The sequence below is a fragment of the Cricetulus griseus genome (assembly GCF_003668045.3).
Source record: "Cricetulus griseus strain 17A/GY chromosome 1 unlocalized genomic scaffold, alternate assembly CriGri-PICRH-1.0 chr1_0, whole genome shotgun sequence".
In the NCBI taxonomy this organism is placed as follows: domain Eukaryota; kingdom Metazoa; phylum Chordata; class Mammalia; order Rodentia; family Cricetidae; genus Cricetulus; species Cricetulus griseus.
This window is the reverse complement of record NW_023276806.1, coordinates 75,215,653-75,243,600: the sequence shown is the minus strand read 5'-3', so window position 1 is coordinate 75,243,600 and position 27,948 is coordinate 75,215,653.

The window sequence follows — 27,948 nt, the reverse complement described above, 5'->3', positions numbered from 1 at the left end:
TGAGAAGCTTCTGTAAGGCAAAGGACACAGTCAACAAGACAAAATGGCAGCCCACAGACTGGGAAAAGATATTCAGCAACCAGAGGGCTGATCTCCAAAATTTACAGAGCGTCATTTCTATGGTACTTTATCTTTCTCAAGTAGTTTTGCCTACGAATGATGCTAGTCAAGCATCCTCATATCCTGGTACAGGAAAGGCATTATTATTTATCTTGTAGCTACTTCCTTGGGATTGAAATGTCCCCCTTGCAGATGGGGGAGCAAATAAGAGAGGGAGACTCACAAGAAAGTTAGAATAACTCACAAAATTGTGAGCCCCTCCTGATAGTATAGAAGCAATAAGCAATTGTCAGAGATGAAACTCTTTGGCAGAACTGCCTTCACATTGTCCAGGGAGCTTTAGGAATGAAGCATTCATGAGTTGTCACTCTCATTGAAGTAGGCTTTTCAGTGAAGTAGCCATCTTGTAGTCACCCATGCTCCTGCAAGAAACCCCCATACACTCATTGATTCATAATGATAGATGTAGTTGGAATCATCTCTTTAGCTTGTCATCAGTGCCCAGCTGGGGAATATTTGCTTCTTCATGTCGCCCCAAGAAAACTCACATTATGTAATTGGCACAGGACCATGAACAGCCAAAGATGAATTGGCAAAGAACAGTTAAATGGATCCTGCAAAGGATAAGATATGCTACTTAGCTAATGTGTCTGAGTGGGAAGCATCTGAGTGGAAGGGGGACAATCCCCACATGGCTACCTTTGCCAGTGCATTATGGGATGGTGTTTCTCCTTGCTCTAGTGGCAGTTGCATACCCTTGCCCCTGCTATGGATGGATAGATAGATATAGATATGGATATAGATACGGATATAGATATGGATATAGATATAGGTATAGATAAGATATAGATATAGATATAGAGATAGAGATAGAGATAGAGATAGAGATAGAGATAGAGATATCCAAGGCTGAGATGTATAGGAGTGAAGCATCATCGCAGGGGATCCAGGATGGCTATCTTCCTCTGCATAATACTCTTCCTTGATTAATAGAGTCCATGGAGTGAATACAGAAATATATTCATAACAGCTGATGGTCTATAGAATATACAGCAATCCCTGAAAGCAGAATACAGAGAAAGACAGAACAGATCACAAGCAGGCAGATAGCAGCAGTTGTTTGTCTCTGAGGCTCATCTGTCTTTGGTAAGAAGTCTGCAGTCAAAGGAGGGATTAGGATGAGGAAGAGATACGTAGATGCCATCTTCCACATCAGCCTCTGATTTTTCATTTTCAGGAGAAGTGGGGGAAACGATATGGTGGCTGTGTCTTACTATTTATTGGAACTGGGAGGATTCAAAGGGAAATAGTACAAATTAGGTCTGTGTCAGTTAATCCTTCTTGGGATCCATAAAACTGAACCATGTAAAGATCATGCTTACCAATTTCATGTGATTTAGAATCTCCTTAGAAATCAGCCTCTAAGCATGTCTCTAAGGAGGTTTGTTTGTTTGTTTATGTTAATTGAGTTGAGAAGTCCTGCCTTAAATATGGGTAGCATCACTGAATGAGTTGAGACCCTAGACTATACAAAAAAGAAACAGCAAGCTGAGCCCCAGCATTCATCATTCTCTACTTCCTGACTATGGATGCAATGTGACCAATTGCCTTGCCTTCTTGGTGCCTCACCTTCCTGCTGTAATACTCAGGGTTCTCGGCTATGATGGACTGCAACCTTCCAAATAACATAAACTGAAATAAGCTCTTCCTTCCTTACATTTCTTCTATCACAATAGTAAGGAAAGCAACAAATACAGAACCCATGAGAAAAATCAGACAGGAAGAACACAGACAGGTACAAGTGAAAGACAATATACCCCACATCTGGCTTTAAATTCAGAGGAAGGAAAAAAATCACAGTGCAGATAGAGACCTGAGTAATGGCCTAGCACAGTGGAGAGGGGGAAGAAAATGCACTCCTGGAAGCTATAATGTCATTGAATGAAAAATCCCAATATCAGATGTGGTTTTCTACTAGACACATTTTTAGACAAGCAGTCAACTTACCCACAAACCAAAGGCTTATGGCCACTGCTGTGATTGCATGCCTGAACTGTCATATTACTGAGAATAACACAAGTCTTGGCTTTGGGACATAGGAAAATCAGGCTAGGACTGAACTTCCTGCTGGCTGGCTTTTGTTGTGCTAGAGGTCTATGCAACATGCTGCAGGATAATTGTTGCCAACTGTTCTCCTAGGTTATGAACTATTTGCCTACACTACCAACATACTGAGCAAAATAAGCTAATTGACACAATAGTGGTACAGCTATTATGGATGCAACCAATTGCTTTCTGATTAAGGCCTACTCCACAGACAAGAACTCATGTTTGCTCCTATAAGCAAGAACTTGTAGCTGGGGAGGTCATAGAACCTAGTGGAGATACCACTGCTATTGTCTGGTTAAATGAATATGATGTATTTATCAAATTGCCTTTTAGAAGGAATTTTTGTTTATGTCCATTAACTACTGTTGCTATAAACTTTAGCCATGCAGAAAAAATTCTTTTTGACAGCGGGCAATGATTACTGCAGAGAACTGTAGCCAGTTAAACTGCTGAGAATAATTGACTGTTTCTGTAGCATCCTGACATAACACCCTGCCATAAGTGCAAAGAAAATAATCACACATATATATTACTTCTTCCCGGCCTTGGGGAACTTAAAAGAGTAGGGAGTAGAAAGAATGAAATAGCCACATAAAGCCTATTATATACCTGTTTCCTTCAGATTAAAACATTCCCCCTGATGAATGGTGAAAACTCAGGAAAGTTTCAAATACTACAAGAAACTTACAGGACTCATGACCCTCTCCCAAGCATATATAATTGGAAGCAATTGCTGAAAGAATAGACTATTCATTGGCTCTTTCTTCAAGGTGTACATGAACTCTTAATGGTGAAATCAAAATTGTTAAGGCGTGTTTTTTGTCAATTTGGCTACCATTGAGCTGTCATATTCCTGAAAGTAGCATCAATAAATTTATTGGTTCATCAAGCTAAACTTGATGGGAATCAAGGTGGACTGTTGTCAGGACTTTATTTGGGATGAGTGGATGTTTATGCAACATTTTTCATATTTCAATTTTACAGATATGGATTGGATACCAAAGATATGAAACAATAAACCATCATCATACAGCATTTGACTTGTATGTCTTGAACTCAAGTATATGATTAATCACAATAAAACCCATGGCTTTTCCACAGGACAAAGTGTCTGATCCAAAATTCAAAGCAAAAAGAGTATGCCATCCTCTGCAAAGCACTGTAAGTTCTCCTGAGCAGTCATGACCTCAGTGTTAGGATCCTTCATATACTTCCTTAGCAATAGTCCTGACAATGATAGGGAATTCACTTTGCACTAACTGACTAAATTGTGCAGTATAATAATTGTTTGGAAATTGAACACAGTCAGCTTAATAAATTAAAACAGAGGTAAGATCTTGACACAAGAGAGAGAGAACTATATAACTATTTATTGAGCTGTCTTTTGATTTTTGTTTGGTTGGTTTTGAGACAAATTCTCACTATGTGGCCTTGGGTGGTCTTAAACTTTGGATCCTCCTGTTTACATGTGTGTACCACCACACACAGCGTTTAAGCAGCTCTTTACAAACCTGGTACAAAGAGTCAATGATAATGTTTAAATATTTTAACTGGATTAGCTATAAAAACTACCACTTGGAATAAGTGAAAGTGATTGGCTTCTCTGGAGTTTTCAGAACATCATTATCTAGTGCCAAGAAACATGAGTTGGCAAATATCTATCACAAAGCTTCTCTTAAGGGTACATTTTAGCTTCAGCCAAGAAAAATAGAGAGACCAGAGCTTTCTTGCTTGGCCACTAGGTATTACTAGAAAATGAACAGATAAACATTTAAAATATATATGTGTATATATGGTGTGTGTGTGTGTGTGTGTGTGTGTGTGTGTGTGTGTGTGCATGAAAATGCTAAATAGTAAAAAGAAAAGCATTGGGGACAAAACACACGACCAGTTACATTTTGTATAGAGCATTCAGGAAGTTTCTCTGAAGAAGGAACTTCTTTGAAACAAAGACAAGAAATACGTGTTTGAAAAAGTACTAAGAAAATATGAAGGAAGTATATTCAAGACTAAAGGGTGGAAGCGCTGAGTGGGAAAGCATTTGCCATGCTTAAGAGACAGGAAGGCAAGTGTAAGGCTGCAAAATGAGTGAGGTTGCTGGCTGGAGAAGTACGTAGAAATAGGACCACTATATGTTTTAGCCCAGGATGAATATCATTGCATTCTATAAATCAGTTAGAGTTCTCCAGAGAAAGGAAATGTCCAGTTGATGACAAAGGCTAACAAAAGAAGAGCCAGGGTATGGTTGCAGCCCTGAGACAAGCAGCCTTGACACCCAGTATGATCCACAGTTTCACTGTGAGGCCAAGGGCAGGAGGGTAAATTGTTGTAGTGCAGAGGCAGGCAGGCAGGCAGGAAATCCTCCCACTCACAAAAATTAACCTTTTTCTTCCATTTGTAAACATGAGCCCATTGCTCCATTTCATGTAGGTGATTCTATGATCAGAAGCAGCGCTGCATGGAACAGTTTCACCAAATGTCTGAGCATCCCGTGGCCCAGTCAAGGAGACACAAAATTTACTCCCACAGTACAGATGTGCAAAGTCTGGTTGCATTTCAGTCACATTGATAGGGCAGTTGTGTGAATAGACCAGAGGGAGCAGGAATAAATCCCAGGAGGCTCTTCAGAAGTGGGATGGTGGCTTGAACTCAACAGATCAGGGGAAGTCAGTAGAATGTACAGTCTGCCAGATGTGGGGATGGGATATGTGTGAGTCATAAGGCAAAAAAGGGAGTCCATTCTAGTAGCCACTTTGGTTTGGTTGATGGTACAGGTGACAATCTAGGGCCTCATATACAAGGCAAATGTGTGATCCTTGAGCACAGCCAAGCTCCAATCTGAGTTTTGCAATTGGTGGAAATGGCAAAGTAAATGATAATGGTATTGTTCACTAATATATGGGCAACTATAAGGGGGAGATATCTGGAAAGTTAAGTGAGTTTACTGTGGGACATGTGATAATCAAGGTCTCCATCAGAGTTAATTCACATGGCTGAATATGTATACAAAAGCAGTACCTTGTACGTTGGCCAACCATAGCTCATTAAAGCCGGGAATGGAATTCCCATTAACAAACAAATAGCCATATAGAATGGGCAGTTAGTTAGATGGATTTTGAGTTCCAAGGCATCTCTTAAGTTGAGGAAGCAAACCTGAGTGTTCTGTTTGGTTGGTTTTTCTGCATATATGTGGTCTTTAAAGCCACAGAACTAAATGACATTATGTAGGAAAACAAGTGTAGGGTGGGAAATGTCTGAAGATGTGAATCCTCTCACACTTAAAGGTGAGAAAATAAGGGAGGAATCAACCAAAAGAGGCTAAGAGGGAGTCACCCCAGAAGGGAAAAGCAAACTGGGAAAGCAGAGCGAAATGAACAGTGTCCAAAAAAGGAGCAAGCAGGCAAATCAGGATCGGTAAAAGCTCAAGTGTGAGGAGTGAGAAGTAGACACTAGGAGATTGGTTAGCACCTTCACTGGGGCTGGCAGCAGCTGAGCATCACTGAGTTTGGAGAGAAGTGTTCGAAGGAAGAATGTACACTCCTGCCCTGAGATATTGCTTCACAGGCCCAAGATAGGCCTAAGAATGGCCCCAGTGTCATTGACATGAGGGCATGAGACAAAGAGGAATGTTCCAAAGCCTAGGAGAACAGGAAGCAGAGTGGTGCAGGATGACCTTGAAGGCTTGGACTTCAGGGATCACTATGTTGCAGGCTGAGGGGACTTACCCTTGTGGTCTCCTTTAGGGGGATAGCCAGTTCTAATTAGAGCCTCCTTTGGGAACTATGGTGGTTCATTTGTAGTGAGCAAAAAGGGAAGGGGGTGGCTTATGAGAGAGAGGTCTGGGGTGGTTGTGGTGCTGGCTTGAGTCTCCCTGGGAGTGGAGTTTGAACTAGAAAGAGGGAGATGTCAGTATGCTCCCCACATCCTCACCTTAGCTGGATGTCAACTGTAAAGAGTAAGTACAGAGGGAAAACAGTTTGTTACTTGAAACAAACCAGTATTTCACGTAAGTAAAATAATCCAGAATGGTGATAGTGGTGCCAATCCTTAGCAAACCAATACCAGCCATAAAAAGAGAGAAAAAGAGAGCAGAAGGACCTTGAGTCAGGGATGTGACTAATGATGGAAAGGAGAATGGATATGGCTAAGATGGTAGAGTAGGACAGGAAGGGGTAGTGTGGAGGACAGGAAGGCCCTGATGTCCATGTTCCCTTGTTTTCAAGGACCATAAAAATTGATGACACACACCCCTAGACCCAGGGACTTTATGTCTATGTTCACACTCCAGGCCTCTGTCTCTAGTGTTATCTCTGGGAATGCTGAGTCATCATGTCCATGAACTGCTCATCTCATGAATCCATGGACTAAATCTACTTCCTACCATGGTTGTCCTGAGTAGGGCTGGCTGGTGCCTCTCACTGCGTATCCTGAGTGATCACCCCCCTGCCTCGGAAATGCTATCAGAGGGTAAACAGTATCAACTGTGGGATATGTCCAAATGCTGCTTTTTACTCCAGCCTGTTGTTCAGGAGGCCGGGGGATAGAAATTTCTAGCAGTTCCTAAGGACAAGTGCAGCCAATGTCTACCAGCAGCCCTTCAGGATGTGAGAAAGCCAGGGTGGGAGACAAGGAGGCCACTGGTCCGTGTGAACCCCCCAGGACAATTCTCCCTGCTGCAAAGTCCCCAGGGTGAACTTGACTGTGATTTGGAAGGGCTGTTTAGCACACACAGCATCTCTGCAGGAAACGTTATCTCCATCTGCAACGGCTGAACACAGCCTGTGAGAGGCTGCACTAGGCGGTCTAATTTTAGGACTGCATTCTACACAGTTCAGAGGGAAAAATTGACACTTGCTAAATTAATTCAAATTGGTTTGACTGCAAACAGAATCTAATTCCCACAGGGAATCAGACAATTCCATCTCTGGCAGGAAGGAGAGTTTTGAGTCTGCACTGAGATTAAGCCCTTGAAGTCATGCTCATCTGCCTAGTCTCTGGCACCTCAGGGTGTCATCTCACAGCAAGCTTGCCCCATGTGGACAGGACTATCCCCATGAAGCTTGAGGGTGGGATATCCACCATGATGCTCCGAGCATGGACACCATCCTGCCCTGGCTGTGCCTTCACTCCACCAAGGACAGTCCTTTAGAAGTGAAAACTTGCCAGTAGACCACCTCTCTTACTAGTTTTGAGTAGTGTTACTTCTCTCCTTTGTTCCTCATGGCTCTAAACTTAGCCTGTATGCATGCAACCAGCAGGGAGGGCTTGGACTTGTCAAATCTCTGCTTCCCTCTGACACACAGGGATGACAGTGACACACTTCTGTCTCTGTGTTGCTATACAGGTTAAAATGTTCAAAGTGCCTGACTACCTCCCTTTTCAGCTGACAACCAGACAAAATATCTCTTTCTTTCTCTCTCCCTTTCTCTCTCTCTCCCTCTCTCTCTTCCCCCCTCTCTCTCTGTATGTGTATGTATGATATGCCTATCTATGTGGTATGTCTGTCTGTGTGTGTGTATGTGTGTAATATGCCTGTCTAAGTGATGTGTCTCTGTATGTGAGTGTATGATATGCTTGTCTATGTGGTGTGTGTGTGTCTGTGTGTGTGTGTGTGTGTGTGTGTGTGTGTAATATGCTTGTCTATGTGATAGGTCTGTGTGTGTGTGTGTGTGTGTGTGTGTGTGTGTGTAATATGCCTGTCGATGTGATCTCTCTCTCTCTCTTTCTCTCTCTCTCTCTCTCCTCTCTCTCTCTCTCTCTCTGTGTGTGTGTGTGTGTGTGTGTGTGTAATATGCCTGTCGATGTGATCTCTCTCTCTCTCTCTCTCTCTCTCTCTCTCTCTCTCTCTCTGTGTGTGTGTGTGTGTGTGTGTGAGTGTGTGTGTGTGTGTGTGTGTGTGTGATATGCCTGTCTATGTGGTATGTCTCTCTGTGTGTAATATGTCCATATACATATGTGGGTGCATATTCATGTGAGTTCATGACTACATGTGTAGTTGAGAAGACCACATGAGGTTTTGGTCCCTGCCTTGCACCTTGTTTGAGACAGGGTCTCTCTCTGTTGTGTCCCAGGGTAGCTGACTGTCAGCCTCTGGGGATTCTCACCACTCTGCCTCCCATCTCACCTTGAAGCATTGGGGTTTCCACTACTCATGCCCACACCTGGCTTTTACTTGCTTTCTGGACATCCCAAGTCTTTACACTGACACAGACAGTGATTAACCCATGGACCCATCTCCCCAGCCCAAACTAGCTGTTTTTTAATGAGAAATATTTGATATTTGCTACTGTGTCATTTGGAGCTTGATTATCCTTCCACACCTTGAATCTCAGCATTTGGGAGGCTGAGGCAGACGGATTGCTATAAGTTAGAAAGCAGCCTAGGTTTCACATAGCAAAACTCTGTCTTAAAAAGAGAGAATAAAAAAGGCTGCAAAAGCCTGCATTTGAAGGCTTGGTCTCCAGCCTACAGCTTCATTGGAGGCAATAGAACCCTTAGGAGATATGATCTAATGGGAAGAAGTGAGTTCATTGAGAGTGGAAACTTGCAAGGGATATTGGAACCCTATCTCCCCATTTGCCGAGAATGCAAGCAAGATCCCTTTGAACTGGAGTTATGGATGTTTGTGAGCCACCATGTTGGTGCTGGGAATTGAACCTGGGTCCTCTGCAAGAGCACCAAGTACCCTTTACCACTGAGTCATCTCTCCAGCCACAGATGGTAGTTTTTAAATCTAACTTTACCTTTCCTGTGCTGTGAGCCTCCTTCACTTCACTCCTTAAGTCACATTCCTGTCCTACACTTGTGTCATCTTCATCACCCTGTTCCCTTGAAAACTTCCTAATCAGAGGAAATAAAGTCTCCAGTGATACTAGAAAGTTAAATACCCAAAGTCATATACCTTCCCTCCACTGTTTACTCCATGAACAAGTCAGGCCAACTCAGCAGCTCCCCTGGGAGTTACCATCTGCCCCTGGTGCTCTCAGCATGAGGACTTAAGGAGAGAATTTTGTCCAAATTAACCCAAGAATTTTTGAGGTGAGGCTAATTTCCTACCAATCAAACCATCATTGTCTCTCCAGAAGCACTGCAAGCCAAGAGAGGCCTCTTACACATGGCTAACAGCCCAGGTTCTAATGGAAGTCCTGTCTGTGTTCTGGGCTGCATGGGTTCAGTCTAACTGCATGGGTTCATGTTACTTTATCATGATGGAGGGTAGCTAAGATAGAATATGACCTGTCAGTTAAAGCCATGCTGAAAGCATCTTCCTTGTTGAAAGTTTTCAAGTGAAGGCTCTGGCCTCACAAAGGTGTAGCAGTAACTTCATGGCATTTGCTAGAGTGTAGGCCCCAGGAGCTCACCCATGCCCCATTCTTCTTGTCCCCTCTTAGAACATCTCTCAAGTGCTGGGACAGACAATGTGACTCATCTCAAGGTCCATTCAGGACATCTTCACTTGTCCTCTAGTCTGTTTCCCCTGGGGTCAAAATGGTGGTTCAATCCAAGAACATTCTTGAAAGCCAAAGTAAATAAACAAATCTTTCTCCAGAGCTTCCAGTTGATATTCCCATTTTCCCAGCTATAAAAAGATGATGTTTCAACTGACAGGAAGTAGTGTTCTGCCTGCCCCATGTCTCCAGAGGGAAGTTTAGCTTCTTGTTCATCAACATGTTAAGCTGGCTGGGGAACCCATCTGCCTGACTTCCTGGGGAGCTGCCTGATAGTCTCTCTTGGTAACTGGGTGCTCTGGTCACAGATTCTGTGACACCATCAGAACACAATGACCCTTTTAAGTACCCCAAATCACTAAGAAATTCCCTGGGGCATCTCTGACTAGAACTCTTCCTTTAATTAAATTAGATACAAGACCCAGACATATTAGCAAATGGTTTTGCCCCTTCCAGATGCTAGAAGTTCAAAAGGAAAAATATGTCTCAGTATTTCATAACTGCCATTTAACTTGCTGTGGTGTATTAGTTTCCCATTGCTGTTATAACAAAATACCACAAATCTAGTGACATCACAAATTTATTCCAGAAGTTCAGGAGATCTAAACTGTAAAGTTGTATTTAATTACGTTATTTATTTTTTATGTGGAGTGTATGTACATGTATCTTGCTTGTGCTTGTTACCCTCAGAGGTCAGCATAGGGCATCAGATGCCTTGGAACTGGAGTTACAGGTGGTTGTGAACCACCATGAAGGCACTGAGAATCAAACCCAGGTCTTCTACAAGAGCAACAGGTGCTTCTAATTACTGAGCCATCTCTCCAGCCTCTTGTAAAGTGGTCTTTAAGGCAGGGCTTGCACTTTTCATAAGGTAGTGGAAGGGGCTTGCTCCCTGCCCTTTCCACCCTTCAAATGCTGCAATTCTAAAACCAAGAGTGAGTACTTGATCCAGGCCAAAATAAAGGTGAAATTAGTAAAGTGCATGCTGGTCCAACAAGACCAACACATCTCTAGCTCCACTCTCAGACCTCAGGTTATTTATTTCACATGGGTTATATAACAGGTATCAGTTTCTGAAGGCAAAAGCTATGCTTTCTTAAAGCTAGATCCCTCCCTCTGTCCTTGAGCCACACAATGCTAATTGGTTCTTTTTGGATTCTCAGGTAACACAGAAACTGAGAAATGAACTTTTCTCAAGCCTAGGGCTGGATCATGAAAGAACTGTTTTCTTACTAAAATGACCTAGGTATTCTCGGAGTAAGAAAATCACAGCACAGAAGTTTTCTTAAACCTGATCTGAAAAGTCTTGCTAGATCTGTTTAACTGGAGGAAATGTAAGAGAAAATGAAAGACTGGGCAGTCCAAAGATAAAAGACAATGATGAAAGTATGGTATCCGGGCTCTGCTCTCGTTTCCAGTAGAACAGGAAGTGCTGAGGATAGAGGTACTTGCTTTACAAACTCCCGGGTGGATGGGTAAGAAGGAACCCACGAACCTTGTTCATGCTTGAGGCCTCTCACCTTATTTTCACAAACTGGCTCTGTGAATTTTCAATTTCTAGTTTCTCAATAGAGTGTTCACTCTTCTCCCAAGACTGGATACATATTCTTTGCCTTCTTTTCATTTTTCTTTGTTTGGAAAAATAAACTTAGCAATCTCAGATGTTGGTCTGAAAGACCCCCCAGAGGCTCAGGCCCCCAGGATCTCAGCCCAGGACCTCGGTTACCCCAATCACCAGGCCAATCTCTTCCATCTATCTGTCTTGCTATCAGGACACTGAAATTACAGACACATGCCACCGTGCCCAGTTTCATGTGAATTCTGGGGATTTGAACTCAGGTCCTCGCACCTTCACCACAACATTTGATCTGCTATGCAAACTGCATGAGGCTTTATTGCAGTTGTTTAATGAGTTAACCCCCATGTTAGCTCAGGCCTCCCATCCATCCACCATGGCAAATGACTAGGAAAGATAACGCAAAGCCACTGCATAGAGATCTTATGGGGCAGCATAAGGGGAGTGTCTAGGGGTACGAAAAGGCTCAGGATTGGTGTGGCTCCAGGCTTGCCCTGTGTTGATTGGTCAACTGGTTGTTATGGCCCATAGGCCCTCCCAGGGTGGTTGCTATTCGTCATTGCTGTGCACTTGTCCGTAAAGCACACCCAGAGCCTTAAAGCATAGCACCACCAGCTAACTTCTGATTTGTTCCTTGCCATGAGGCAGGCATCTGACCTCCTAGTGACCAAGACAAGGTCAGGCAAGCACGTGTTCGGCTGTTATGGCTCCTGAAATGGGAAGCTGGTCCCTTCAGGTCCTGTATTTCCATCTTGTCTTTTGAGGCAGGATCTTACTATTGTTGTTGTTGTTAGTCTGCAGAATCCCAGTAACTTTCCTCTCTCTTCCATCTATCTGTCTTGCTATCAGGACACTGAAATTACAGACACATGCCACCGTGCCCAGTTTCATGTGAATTCTGGGGATTTGAACTCAGGTCCTCGCACCTTCACCACAACATTTGATCTGCTATGCCTTTTCTTCAGTCCTCCAAAATGTGTAATCTTTACTGTATACTATAATCACACATGAAAATGATGAGCTCAGAAATTGAGCAGTAGCCCCTGAAGCTTGCCTACTTTTCCTACTTCAGATGACAGAATTTTATCTATTCTTTTTAAGAGGGAGCATCTTATTGTGTTGCCTAGGCTTGCTCCAAACTCCTGCACAAAAGTAATCTTTCTGCCAAGTCTCCTGAGCTACTGTGGCCAGCAGCATGTGCCAATCACACAGTTACTTTAGTGTCTGGTGGCATCTGCTTCACCCACATAAGTTAGGGGATAGCAGTAGCAACTGTTTAAATCCAGCCATTGCATAAACAAGTGAAAGGTTTGAGGTAACTACATTTACATAATAAATTAGATGATCAGTAGCTGATCCATATTCATTCAGACAGAACTGTTACAGACAGAAAAAAAAAAAACACTCCAAATAGGTTACAGTGTCTTTAAAAATGAACAAAGTCTTGGGAGAGAAAGAAAAAGGCATATATATAGTCCTTAAAAAAGGAGTAAAGCAATATAAAAGAAAAAAGACACATAAAGATGGGAAATACACAGAAAGAGTCTGGATCCTGTTTGTTATTGTGTTGTCTTTAAATTTTTTGACGCTAATAAACAAGTGATAACTGCTAAGAAACAATGGATTATGGAAAATGGTGGATTAAACCAATTTATATATTTTAAAAATATCTTGACTTCAAAATGGAAGTCAAAAAATGTGTTACTTGGGGGGAGAGGTTATGCTTTTATTTCCATAGGAAATGAAAGAATGTAGATCCATTCCAGGTTGATATGGATCAGGTTTAATTGAGGAAGACCCCTGAAAATCCTGACTACAAACATAATGAAATAAGCTTAGAAGAACTGCAAGACAAATATATTTTGCCTGCTCAAACACAAAACAAAAAATCATCTTGGCAGACTTTCGTACAATGCACAGCCTATACTTGTATTAGTGCAGATACGTATGTTACCTTTAAAAGTTTATGTATTTTCAGAACAAGGGGACCAGACACCTATAAAAATGGATGGTCCAGGTGATCCAGCATCCAAAACAGCTTCAAGACTGTTGGCTCAGACAATTCCACCCTCATAGAATACTCCAGTCAAGACTTAACCATTATCCTGAATTTTCTCAGGGTCCCCCCAAAATCCCAATGCCCCCAAACAACAGGAAGCAGTCTAGAGAACAATGCCCATGCTCTCAAAAGATGGATTATGAATATTTATTGTCATTAAAGGAGGCTTGCTTATAAATTGTTATTGGTCTTAGTTAAAAAGAAAAACAGCTAAGCAAAAGAGTTAAATTCAAAGATCTCTTTCTAAAGGAAAAATGAGAGATATGATATAGTAATGGTAGGGGAAAAGGGTAGATTATTGAATCTACTTTAATCCAAAATACAACTATTAATCTCAGAATATTTTACATTGGTATGGATTTTGGTTTATTGATACAAACTTGAAGGTATTTTTTTATACTGTATGTATGTTTCTACTCTTGTTTGGGGTATTGTGCTTATGCAGCTCATTTAAAACTATAATGTATAATTAAGAAATACAAGTTAAGTCAGGTGGTGGTAACACACACCTTTAATCCCAGCACTCGGGTGGCAGAGGCAGGCGGATCTCTGTGAGTTCAAGTCCAGCCTGATCTACAAAGAGAGTTCCAAGACAGGCTCCAAAGCTACACAGAGAAACTCTGTCTCAAAAAACCAAACCAAACCAAAAAAACAAAACAAAAAAAATGCAGAAGAAGAAGAAGAAGAAGAAGAAGAAGAAGAAGAAGAAGAAGAAGAAGAAGACAAGATAATAGTTAATCATCTATAATATCAACCTTGGAGTTGTTGCAATTCTAAAAAGTGGCACTCAAAAGAAGGATACCATGCAACAGAGTTTAAGTGAGGGTTTTATTTATTTGGGGGAAAGTGAATGGGAAAAGGGGAGAGGGGAGACCGGCCTCTGGGGACAGGAGTGGTAGAAGAGAGAGGCAGAGAGAGAGAGAGAGAGGGGAGGGAGGAGAGACAGGCAGAGAAGCAGAGAGAGAGGAAAGAAAATGGGAGGTGGGCAAGGCCCTTTTAAAGGGGAACATAGTGAATATGAACAGAGGGTGCTCTTAGTGGCTGCACCTGAGAGCATATCCTGTCAGAACTCCAAGGACAGACCAGTACAGATGCCTGCATGCTAACAGTAGTCATATTAGGTATATTTTCAAGGTTAAACAGATATATTTAGGTAGATAGATGGTCTTCAAACACTTCAAAGACCTACAGAATAGTATATTTTAAATGTTTTAATAACATAAGATGTTTCTTGACAGTGAGACACGTCTGCTCCTGGCAGCACCAATTCACTTCAGAGAAGATGATGGGAATCAAAGAGCCTCCATATGCAGTTTCCTTTCTTTACAGCATTAGCTAGCTATTTGGGCAAAAAACTGCCTTCACCTCAATTGCTGACAGTATACTGTCCAAACTGGACCAGCAGGATGAAAAAAAAAAGAAAGAAAGAAAGAAAGAAAGAAAGAAAGAAAGAAAGAAAAAAGTGAATGCCAAGACAGGGTAGGACAGTCCTTCAAAATTCTCTGCTTCTCAGAAAAGTCTGTCAGATATTCTAAGCCTGTAGGACAAAGATTGATGCCCCAGTGTTACAGAAAAATTTTGGATGACTGTCCAGGCAGCCAAAGGTCCTGTTACTAGGTAGCATTTCACCCTTTTGGGCTCTTTGATGGAGTTGAAGACTAGATAGTCATAGTTAAAGTTTTCCTTAGTTATGATAAAAGGTAAATCAGGTACAAAACTTTAGACTCACAAAGATAAATACTAGAGTATTTTCTCTAATTTTGCCAAATACAAATAGACTGGATATTTTAACTGTAATTCTTACTTGATAATTGTTTTTTTTAAGATTTTATTTATTTATTATGTATACAACATTCTGCTTCCATGTACATCTGCACACCAGCAGAGGGCACCAGATCTCATAACGAATGGTTGTGAGCCACCATGTGGTTGCCGGGAATTGAACTCAGGACCTCCAGAAGAGCAGTCGGTGCTCTTAACCTCTGAGCCATTTCTCCAGCCCCAATAATTGTTTTTATTGTATATAATTTTACTATGTTAAAGTTAAAACCTTCCTTTTTAATTAGACAAAAGGGGGAAATGTGTTGCCAGGATAGGCTCCAAAGCTACACAGAGAAACCCTGTCTCGAAAAACCAAAAAAAAAAAAAAAAAAAGCGGGGGGGGGGGATGTGGACCATTCCTTTACACTGTGTGAATATATGTTGCTGTGATTGGCTTGATAAAGAAGCTGACTCTGACTCGCCAATAGTTGGACAGGATGAGGTTAGGCTGGAGAACCAGACTAAGGACACTGGGAAGAAGAAGGTCAGAGTCTCGGGAGTCACAAGCAGATGAAGAAAGAAGCAAGGTGAATGTGCTGTGTTGAAAGAAGGTACCACCAAATTGCAGAGGGTAGATAAGAAATATGAGTTAATTTAAGTGGAGGAGTTAGCTAGTAACAATCCTGAGCTATTGACTGAGCATTTATAATTAATTTTAAGCCCCTGTGAGGTTATTTCAGAGCTGCTGCTAAGACATAGAGAAACTCTGCCTACACAGTATCAAGTAAGTATAAGTAAGCCATGAGTCTGTCCCTGCCCCAAAGGCAGATGTTTTCAATGCTTGACATTGAACTCAGGACCTCAGTCATGATTGGCAAGAACTCAGTTGAGTGACATCCTTGACCAGCCACACCCCAAGGTCCTGATCTTCCAGGTCCTCATAGAACCAGGGGACATGATGGGAAGGGCTTCACTCTTTTATGATATTGTTTCTTTGTTTGTAAGTTCTATTGGTTTTGATTTTAGAGCTCTCTAATCTTGAGTCTCCAGGTGCACACAAATGGAGTTAAAATTTTTTCAGTCTATAGTTGCAACACGGGGGCGTTTTACTCCCTTTCATCTAAATTTTAATTTTCTAGTTTTTCCACCTCTGTGTAATTTTTACAATCACCTGTTGGCCACTGAGCACAGACATCTATCAAAGCCTAAAATAAAACAACAGCCCTGTAGAGCTAGCTTTCTGCTTCCAGTTACATGCAGCTGCCAGTTGCATTCAGGGACACCCCATCCAGGAAGCAAGGTGAGTTTTCATAAAGCTTCCTGGGGTGGTGGCTCTGTTGGTAAAGTGCCTGCTGAGCAACCATGAGGAGAGATGCAGTGGGTAAAGTTCCTGCTGCACAGACAGAAAGCCTCATCAGCCAGTATCTGCAGCCCCAGAACTTGTTGGGAGTAGGGTATGAAACCCGAAGATCCCTGAAGCTCATTGGCTAGCCAGTAGGATTATGAGCTACAGATTCAGTGAGAAGGCGAGTGATGGAGGTCAGTCTCTGGCCTCCACACTCATCTACATGTTCATACACTTGATGGTGTACACACACACACACACACACACACACACACACACACACACAGGTGTGTATGTGTCTTTTCTCGAACTTAACGATGGAATGTGAACGGGATCCTTTTGGGGTGGGGTAATTGAACCAGGGCCTCATATGTGCTGAGCACATTGTGTCCTAATACTAAACAATATCCTCATCACCAAAAATCTCATTTTTAATTCACAGAAATTCTTCTTAAATATTACCACAGCACTAACTTTTCCCTCCTCAAGATCTGCAGTAGCACAGACACTGAGGTCTGCAATTAATAAATAGGACCTCCTGAAACTGAGAAGCTTCTGCAAGGCAAAGGAAACAGTCAGTAGGACAAAACGACCACCCACAGAATGGAAAAGATCTTCACCGATCCCACATCTGACAGAGGACTGATTTCCAAAATATATAAGGAGCTCAAGAAGCTAGCCACCAAAACACCAAACAATGAAATTAAAAAGTGGGGTGCAGAACTAAATAGAGAATTCTCAACAGAGGAATCTGAAATGGCTGAAAGACACTTAAGAAAGTGCTCAAAATCATTGGCCATCAGAGAAATGCAACTCAAAACAACTCTGAGATACCACCTCATGCCTGTCAGAATGGCTAAAATAAAAAATACCAATGACAATCTATGCTGGAGAGGATGCGGAGAAAAAGGAACACTCCTCCATTGCTGGTGGGAGTGCGAACTTGTAAGACCACTCTGGAAATCAGTATGGCGGTTGCTCAGAAAAATGGGAATCAGTCTACCTCAAGATCCAGCCATTCCTCTCTTGGGTATATACCCAAATAGTGCATGTTCATACAACAAGGACATATGTTCAACCATGTTCATAGCAGCATTGTTTGTAATAGCCAGAACCTGGAAGCAACCTAGATGCCCCTCAACTGAAGAATGGATTGAGAAAATGTGGTACATTTATACAATGGAGTACTACTCAGCAAAAAAAAGCAATGGAATCTTGAAATTCGCAGGCAAATGGATGGAACTAGAGGAAACCATCCTGAGTGAGGTAACCCAGTCACAAAAAGACAAACATGGTATGTACTCACTGATATATGAATTTTAGACATAGAGCAAAGGATTACCAGCCTATAATGCTCTTCACCAAAGAAACTAGGAAACATGAAGGACTCTAAGGGATAAATGGTCCCCAGGAATGGAAGTGGCATGAACTCCTGAACTAATTGGGGGCATGAGGGTAGGGGGGGTCAGGAGCTGCTACAATAAGAGCAAGAGAAGAGTAGTAGAGGAGAGGAAATGGAGGGGCAGAAATATTGAGTCGGGGGAAGAATAGAGGAAAGAGAGCAGGATGAGAGATACCATATCAGAGGGAGCCACTATAGGTCCGATAAGAGATCTGGAACCAGGGAGATCTCCAGAGACCTATAAGGATGACACGATCTGACAATCCAGGCAATGGTGGAGAGGATAACCTAAAAGCCCTTCCCCTAAAATGAGATTGATGACTCCTCTTTATGCCATCCTAGAGCCCTCACCCAGTGGCTGATGGAAGCAGAGACAGACATCCACAGATAAACACTGAGCCGAAATCGGGAATTTAGTTGAAGAGAGGGAGGAATGAAGAACGAAGGGGTCTGTACCAGGTTGGAGAAACCCACAGAAACAGTTGGCCTGAACAAGGGAGAGCACATCGACCCCAGATGCTACCTGGGAGGCCAGTACAAGACTGATCCAGACCCCTGAACATGGATGTCAATAAGGAGGCCTCTGCACTCCAGGGAGCCTCTGGTGGTGGATTAGTATTTTTCCCTGGTGCAAGAAGGGACTTTGAGAGCCCATCCCATGTGAAAGGTTACACTCTGGCCCTGGACACATGGGGAAGGGCTCAGGCCCAGCACAGGGAGATTTGGTGGACTTTGCAGAGTCCCCGTTGAGGGCCCTACCCTGCCTGGGGAGTGGTGGGTGGATGGGGTGGGGGGGGCTGGGGGTGGGAGGAGAGTTGGGGGTGAGGAGAGAGAGAGGGAGAAGGGACTTGAAATAAGCTTGTTCTCTAACTAGAACTAATAAATTTAAAAAAAAAAAAAAAAAAAAAAAAAAAAAAAAGATCTGCAAGGCAAATGCAAAGCTCTCAGTGGAGCCCCTGCTGGGGCATCTGCTTTTCCCCTCTACCCCTCCCCCTCCTGACGGCCTCTGTGCTGGCTGTGTAAGTTGGTGAGCCTTTCCTGCCATTCAGTCTCCTGACTGTGATCCTGGAGACTGGAAAAGCTATCGTGTCAAATTAAAACAATTCAGAAAGGTAGCTTCTTTGTAAGGAAAATCAAATTTTTCTGAAGTCAGAGAGTGGTGGAGAGGCGGGAGAGGAGAAGGTACTGCCACTTGCTTCTTGTGTTCCTGGAACATTTTGTTCTGCATTAGTTTCTACACTCTGGCTGTTATTTCTGCTTCAAGCTATATGGCTCCTATATAGAAGAGTTTATATAGGCACCTGCTTTTTAGCAAAGTGGGTTTTGACATACAAAGTCTTCCCTTGGGGCTAGAAAGGGGGGCTTTGTGGTAGAACACTTGCCTGGCACTTGTCCTTCTAGTTCAATCTCCAGCACTGCTAAATTAATTAATTGATTGGTTAACTAATTAATTAAACAGGTATTTCATGTTCCCTGTTGGGTGTCAAGACAATTTCAAGGAAGCCTATTTGTGTGATCTTTTTGGACTGAGCAGTTCATGCATGCTATTTAATCTGCAATTAAGAGCAGACACTGAAACCGGTTTAATTGGGCTCCTGCTATAGTTCTAACTACAAAGGGTCACCAGAGACTGCAATCTCCATAATTCTGTGCAATTTGGGATTCTTATAAACTGTTAAACAAAAAATTTGTAGTAACTGTCTCCAGAAAGCAAAAGCACCTGTTGGAATAGAGAGGCTGGTTTGTATAGACACTATGTGTGGACACACGTATACAGCAGTGTAAACTTATGATTAATTTGCTATTTGATACATTGTTGGCCAATTTTCTCTTGTTCCCTAAGCTAAAACTCTTTATTATTCTACACTTTGAACAAGTGGAATGTTTTGTGTACTTTTTGGCATGGCTCTCTCTCTCTCTCTCTCTCTCTCTCTCTCTCTCTCTCTCTCTCTCTCTCTCGTGTGTGTGTGTGTGTGTGTGTGTGTGTGTGTGTGTGTGTGTTTGTAAGAGCCTTGAAGTGCACATGGAAATCCGAGGACAGTCTGTGGGAGTTGGTTTTCTTCTACTACCATGTAGATCCTTGGGATTGAACTCAGGTCATCAAGCTTAGTAACTGGTCCTCAACTCATATTTATATAATTTTCCCACCCAACATTTGATCCAGTTTTGAAAGCAAGTACATCTTCCACTTTTCATCCAAGTGAGAAGTTCAGTCTATTCAAGTTTTTCTATAAGTTTTATCATTAATGGGAGTTTGTTGTCACTTTGCTTTATGATATCCTTGAGATGTGTGTGAAAGGCTTGATCCCCAGCCTGTGTGACTTGGAAGAAAGCCTTTAGGATGTTAGGTCTATCGAGAGGAAGTTAGGTCATTGGGAATATGGCCTTGAAGACAAGTTAGGGGGACTTAGCCCTTTTTTCTCTGCATCTTTGAGTTCTTGGCCACCACAAGGTAAGTAGCTTCATCTGCCTTGTCAGATCCAAAAACAATTGGGCCAAATGACTGTGGACTAGAATCTCCGAAAGTGTGAACCACAATGAACCTTCCATGGTTTTAAGTGGATCACCTCAAGTATTTAGTATGGTGATGGAAAGCTAGTATGGTTGTTAACTCTGTCAAATGTTTTATTTCACATTAATTGGTACAATCCTGTGATTTTCTTTTCATTGTAGACTGCTTACACTGCCCTACAAGATCTCTCGGCAGCCAGTTCAAACTGTCTTTTGTAGCCATCTGCCATGCTGGGTGGACAAAAGACCCAAGCTAACATGGAGTTAGCTCGTTAAATTACAATAAAGCCTCATGCAGTTTGCAGCAAGCTCTCGAATCTGCCTGGTGATTGGGGTGACCACGGTCGTGGCCTGGGACCCTGATACCTGAGTTTTGTGGGGGTCTAACACTTAAATATGCCTAAAATAAATTGCCTGGTGTCAGACTCTTGAAGTTTGAACCAACACCGGCTACTGAGTGATGTTGAACCAAACTACCTTCTTACCTCTGTCAGCCAAAGCAGGGCAGTTATCATTCCATCCTTTCCTGCCTCTCTAGCTGCTGTTCATCAGCTTGACACAGTGGATGTTGCATTTCTATTTTTTTTTTTTTTTTTTTTTTTTTGGTTTTTCAAGACAGGGTTTCCTGTGGCTTTGGAGGCTGTCCTGGAACTAGCTCTTGCAGACCAGGCTGGCCTCGAACTCACAGAGATCTGCCTGCCTCTGCCTCCCGAGTGCTGGGATTAAAGGCGTGCACTACCGGTGGATCTCTGTGAGTTCGAGGCCAGCCTGGTCTCCAGAGCAAGTTGCATTTCTCTTTAGGTTTGGATTTCCAGGTTTGCTTTGGTATGCACATGTTTAGATGGCTGATCTGCCAATATCTTTAGCTACAGATAACTGACAAATCAAAAGAAAAGTCCCAGCACCACCATTCTCCGGCCTGGAGAATATTTTGGAAATATATTCCACCTGGCTACGAGTTCTGAGAGCTCAGAACTTCTATTGTCTTTTAAATGTTGACTGTTAACCACCGGATGGCCTGGCTCCCATTGTATATAACAAAAGACTTGGGCCTGGGCGAGTCTACACCCATCCTAAGGGCTAGTGAGATGTGCTGGTGTGGTGTACTTGAAGACTTGAGTATGTGCTACTAAGGAATGTCTCTAGGATTTAGGGAAATATTTGCTATCAGATTATAAATGTCTTCTACCATTGCCTCTACTTTTGGATGGTTACTAAGATAATGGAACAATAAACGGTAGCTTTCAGTATTTACTGGGAGCCCTCCTGTTATGATCAGATGTCTCTGTCTCGTCTTTAAAGCCATTGGAGAATTAGCATATCCAGAGTCCATACTCCTCCTCTCAGGGTCAGACCCGACTTTGTTTGACTGGTTTCTATTGCAGCCCCAAAGATATCAGTCTGTGATAAATGGCCCTTGATATGTGGGGCTAATACTGAAGGAACCAGCTCCCCATTTCAGCAGCCATAACAGCCGAACACGTACTTGTCTGACCTTGCCTTGGTCACTAGGAGGTCAAATGCCTGCCTCATGGCAAGGAACCAATCAGAAGTTAGCTGGTGGTGCTATGCTTTAAAGCTCTGGGTGTGCTTTACAGACAAGTACACAGCACTCCTCTTACGCTGCCCTATAAGATCTCTATGCAGACGCTTCGAGCCGTCTTTCCTAGCCATCCGCCATGGTGGATGGATGAAAGACTCGAGCTAACATGGGGTTAGCTCATTAAACAACTATAATAAAGCCTCATGCAGTTTGCATCAAGTTTCCGCCTCCGCCTGGTGATTGGGGTGGCCGATTTCCTGGACAAAGATCCTGGGGGCCTGAGCTCCCGGGGGTCTTTCATTACAGACCAGACCGACACCTCCACACCTGAACTGCCATCTACTCTGCTTCTCTCCTCCTCTCAGAGCCCTCTCTTTAGATTGATTGTCCAGCATTCCCAGTTACAGCTAGAGAAAGTACCAGGGAAAGACTGTATTCCAGTGTTCAGTTTTAAAAAGGAACCTGCAATAATCTACTACAGTCACAAGAGGGCTCTTCAAACATGCTTCTTATTATGTTAGCTGAGAAAGAGGGCAAGAGAGATGGCTCAGCCATTAAAATCTAGGTTTCCAACCAAAAATTTAAGAAAAAGACTGACTTTCATTCTTTTCAAAAAAAATTCTGAGGAATTTAATTTTTGTTTTATTTCAAATTTCTAACATGTTAGAATTTTCCTATTTCATCTTTTTTTTAAAAAAATAATTTTTTATTGATTCTTTGGGAATTTCACAGCATGTACCCCGATCTCATTCATTTCCCAGTCCTTCTACATCCACCCTTCACCTTTGTAGCACCCCCTTAAATTTTTTTTAATTTATTTATTAGTTCTAGTTAGGGAACAAACTTGTTTCACATGTAAGTCCCTTCTCCCTCTCCCTCCCTCTCCCTCCCCCAGCCCCCCCGACCCCATCCCCAGGCAGGGTAAGGCCCTCAATGGGGGCTCTGCAAAGTCCACCAAATCTTCCTGTGCCTGGGCCTGGGCCCTTCCCCATGTGTCCAGGGCCAGAGTGTAACCCTTCACGTGGGATGGGCTCTCAAAGTCCCTTCTTACACCAGGGAAAAATACTAATCCACCACCAGAGGCTCCTTGGAGTGCAGAGGCCTCCTTATTGACATCCATGTTCAGGGTCTGGATCAGTCTTGTACTGGCCTCCCCGACAGCATCTGGGGTCGATGTGCTCTCCCTTGTTCAGGCCAACTGTTCCTGTGGGTTTCTCCAACCTGAACCCCCTAATTTTTTTTAAATAAATAAAAATATTAATTAAAAACAACAATAGCAAAAACAAACAAACAACAAAAAAACCCACTTCTCCCTCCTCCCCATTACCTCCATCACAAATTATAGCCTTTTGTCCAAACAGCTGTACCTGAAAACGTTCATTGTAATGAGTTGTTGGTCAGGTTCAAGGCCTCTGGCTTCTGGTACAGCATCAATCTTGTACCCTCACCGAAACTCCTCTTGGATATCCTACTGTTGCCCCAAGTCTTGAAGATCCGTGGGACCAGCCACTTCAGTCCTCTAGGAGGTCATAGATGGGGTAGATGTCAGGGTGGGCCAGCTCAAAGCAATGGATGTGGGCTTCGGTGGTAGCTGAGTTGGTCAGTTTGGGGCCTCTACTGGAACAATCCACCCCACCCCCACCCCCTCCCCCCGCCCCGCCCCGCCCCTATCAGTGGAGGGGCGGCCATCTGGATCAGCTTTCCTCTTCCTGCGGTGAGGGGTGGAGTCAGTTCTCCTGAGTGTGGGGCCAGCTCTCCTGCTGCAGCAGCCAGCAGCTCAGCACAGCCCTCAGAGTTCAATACACGTGGTTCATGCGGCCCCCAGTTGTAAGTGGGCCACAGAAATCAACTCAGACCCCAGCTGCAGCAGGACAATGGACCCAGAAATGGCCCTGGGCAGCAGCTCGGGCCAGATGTCACCATGGTCCCGGGTGGCAGCAAAGGCTGCCCACATCAGCCTGTTCCTCACAGCCATAGCTTCTTCAGTTCTGCCTCTCTTCACAGCACCAAGCAGGCCTGTGGGTATCTTCAGCCAGTCTGGGCCGAGAGGCTCCAGGCGGCAGCCCCATTTCGTCTTCTAAAACTCGGCTTTTTACAATATTTTTTAACAGCAACAAAAGATATTTTTTAAAGATTACAGTGGAGAGCAAGTTGTGATGTGCTCTATGCTGATGCCCTGCTCCGGGTTTCTGTGCAATGTGTGGCTATCAGGCTATGCTTGCCCTGGGTGACCCCACTTTACAAAGCAACAGTTACATCCATTTGAGTAGAAATTCGACTGCATCTACTTTGTGCACAGTGCCACCATCACCCGCCTCCTGGGGGTGCCATCTACGATCTTACTAATGCATATTGGAAACACATTGGAAAATAGATATATTAAAACTGTGTCAGAAAACGAAAACAAATGAGGCCTGCAGATATGCCAGGCCAACTGAAAGACCTCAGAAGGGGTACTTTCGTAGAAGGAGACCCGCACCCAGGAATCAGCGAAACCACGAACTTTGGATGCAAAAGCAAGAGGCTTTATTAGTAGCGCTGGTACCCAGAGGCTTAGCTTTTGTTAGACTAAGCCCCGAGCCAAGGGAGAGGGGTCCTTATATAGCTAAAAAGCACAGTGCAGAAGCGAAAAGCATAGTTACAGGGATTCTATTGGACAATTTAATGAGGTACAGAGTTATTTTAGGTCAGTATATTCTCAAGGTCTGCACCTGGTACAACAGACCCAATTCCCCCCTCCGTGTCCAGATGGCTGACTTTGGGACGGAGGTTCCCCATCGGGCGGGGGGCGCGGGGGCAGGGGGGGGCGTCCTCTCCCTGCTCGGCCCCAGCCCCGGGGCGAGGCGCCAGGCAGGCGGGCTTGGGTCTCAGGCCCCGCCTGGGTGAACCGGCTTGGGAGGGAGCCAGCCGCCAGGTGTGTGGGTGCGAGCGCGTACAGGAGTGTCACCGAGAGAGAACCAGCCAGGGGGCGGGGTCTTTCATTCCCCCATTTCTCTTGTAACTGAATGGAATCTTTCATTCAGAGGTCTCTGGTTAAGTCTTTCTATAAGCTTGGCCATGCTGTCTCTAACTATTCCTGTATGGTCTGCATAAAAGCAGCATTCTTCCTTGAGGGCAGCACGTAGCCCTCCTTTCTGTAAAAATAATAAATCTAACCCTTTTCTGTTCTGCAGGACTACCTCAGAGAGTGATGTTAAGGATTTCTCGAGTGCACTGACTGACTCTTCTAGGACCTGGATATCTGTGTGCATGGCTTGTTGTAGAAGCTTAAAATGATTAATTCCCTGTAAGGCAATGGTTCCGGTCCCTATGCTGGCTGCTATGCCCCCACTGTTATCCCTCCTAATAATAGGGCCACGGTAAAGGATATTGGCTCCCTCTTATATCGGGTTGATTTCCCTAATACGCTGTAAACATATTCAGGTTGATGATAGTTTTTACTTTGAGTCTAATTTTAGATGGCCCCCCTGATCTGGTCCCGACAGGTACCAGCGAAGGCCCCAAGCATATCCCTTCTGTCATTTTGTTGCTTTCTTATCCTCATCCGTAAAGGAAATAAGGAGAGGCATAGAGGTGGTACCAGTGGAGCCCTTTTGCCATCCTCTGGTTACCTGAATCTTGTCCCATGAGGATGAAGGCTTCCAGTGAGCATCCCCTGTCGTTTTGCATCCCCATGCAAGGGAGTTCCTTTTGACTTAGCATTTTAACCAGGGAAAATGGACGGCGAAATTTCTTTCCAAACTGCTTCCTGCTGACTTTGGGACGAAGTTAGGGACCCCAGAAGGTTGAAATGCTAGTCAAAAGCAAAAAGGAATTTGGGCAATGGGGAATCCACCAGGGGCTTCTGGTTAGCAGACACTGTTGCAGAGATAAGGGGTGTCCACATCAGCAGACTGGTTCACATCCATAGCAAGTCCAGGGCTCGCAGTCTACTTAGAACAGCCTGTAGTCCGCAACTGATACTCAGATGTCTGTCAGAAGCAGAAACCTGTTTAAGACATATTTAAACTAGGAACAGAGGTTAAAACTTATTTACTGAAGCCCACAGTGCAGAAAAAGCAAATATCTGGATATCTGTTCAAACAGCAGGAACATATTTATAAATTTGAGTCCTAGCAAAAACTACAGATTTGGGCTATAAGCATGTACATTTCTCCTCTGTCCAGAGAGCCAGGTATGGATTGGACAGAGGTGCCTTTGGCCTAATGAAAAGCCCTTTAAGTTTGTACTTAGATGACAACCAAAATAAACTTAAAAATTTTGAGCTCATGCCTGAACAGTATATAGTCACTATTTTATCAGTTAACATACTGACTAGTCTATAGTGGATCTGACTGACTGATGCTGTCAAGCTGACAACCGGTAATATTTCAGAGATCTGAGAAGGGTATGTTTTGTCCGAATCTACTAAAAAGTGACAGAAGCCAGTCTATATACAGTTAGCCAAACCCAAGTTTCTCCATTACCGCTGGAGGCAGCTGTCTCAAAGAACAGCAATCTTCGCCAGGCCTATACTGTGAGAGTTTTTTTCCTCTCTGTGGAAGAGGGACATGGAAAAGACTGACCTTGTTTTGTCTAGGCAAAGGGGTACAATCAATTTTCCAGTGTCCAGCAGCTTTGTCCACAGTCTCGGCCAGGTTCTGGCAGGCGGCAGGTTTCACATCTGAGCATCTCGCTCACTGGTCCAGGTGCGGGAACTGAGGTGCCTCGTAATCTTTTTTTTTTTTTTTTGGAGACTTTGGGTCACTGTCAGGATCTGGCAGTCTGTCTGACATTATAAACTTTAAAGATAACAATTTAAATGCCATATTCTGAAGATCTCTGAAGCATTAGAGGTCTGTTTGTCTGTTTTAATTACTTGCCTTAAGCACACATTAAGTATACAGGTGGCTAGGTAAGGTCTTATTTCTGTAAATAATTTTTAGTCTGACTGTAACTGGTTTTAACTTAGTAAGATGTTTGAAACAGCACAGCTGAACTTAAAACTGCATAGAGCTACCTTATATTCCTTAAACAGTAGCTTAACTTCTTTCTTGAGGCAGGGTTTTTCTGTGACTTTGGAGCCTGTCCTGGAATTCGATCTGCCGGACCAGGCAGGCCTTGAACTCATAAAGATCTATCTGCCTCTTATTCCCGAGTGGTGGGATAAAAGGCGTGTGTCACCAATGTTCTAAACTTATTTCTAAAATATAAACTGTAATATCTTATAATAGATCAGCATCTTTCATAAAACAAAAACTTTACATTGTCAGGCTTTGCTCAAAAATAATTCTAAATTGAAGCTCTTTAAGTATAAACATTAATAAAAACAAACATTAAAAAAACTGGTTTTTTTAAAAAGAAATTTAAATTCCCTTAAGGTCTTTCTGTAATATATAGAAGCATTAACATTTTAAATCTTAACTGAAAAACTTGTTTCTAAGATGGTATCTCTAATTTCCATGCGGTCATCTTTAGTCAAGATGGTGGTTTAAGTATTCTTTTTTTAATTTTAGCAAAATGGCGACCAGTCAAGTCATGTGACCATTTTGCCATGTGCTGGCTACCGGGAACCAGAACATTTTAAAACAAGTATATATAATTTATTTGAGAAATAAACAGGACCTTTTAAAACAGAATTAGCTTAATATGGTTAAACATGAGAAACCATAGCACAGTTTACATTTTTCTCTGATTTATAATAACCTTTTTTTTTCTGACTTTTTACAACTTGCTTTAACCCTCTATAATTTTCTGTAACAATCTTCTTTGCTATGACTTGCTTTAGCTCTCTATAACCTTTTAGTTCATTTCTCTGACTCTCTTAGGTATTTTTAGACAAGTTTTCTTTTTTTTCTCTCCCTCTTTATTATTTAAGTTTCTTATATATTTTTTTTCATTTCTCAGTCAACATAAAAATTTTGTCAAAGTCCCCTTTTTATGAAGTATAGCAAAAAGCACATTGATCCCTGTCCAGGTCGCTGGTGGCCTGCCCTGGATCTTCCGGATCATAGGGAGTATACATCCTATATACTTCTTTTAGTCTCTCTAGAAAAGCGGCAGGTGATTCCTCCGCCCCCTGTATCATCTGCTTCACCTGGGCCAAATTGGTGGGTTGGCGTCCTGCCCCCCCCCCCCAGACCCGCTACGAGCAC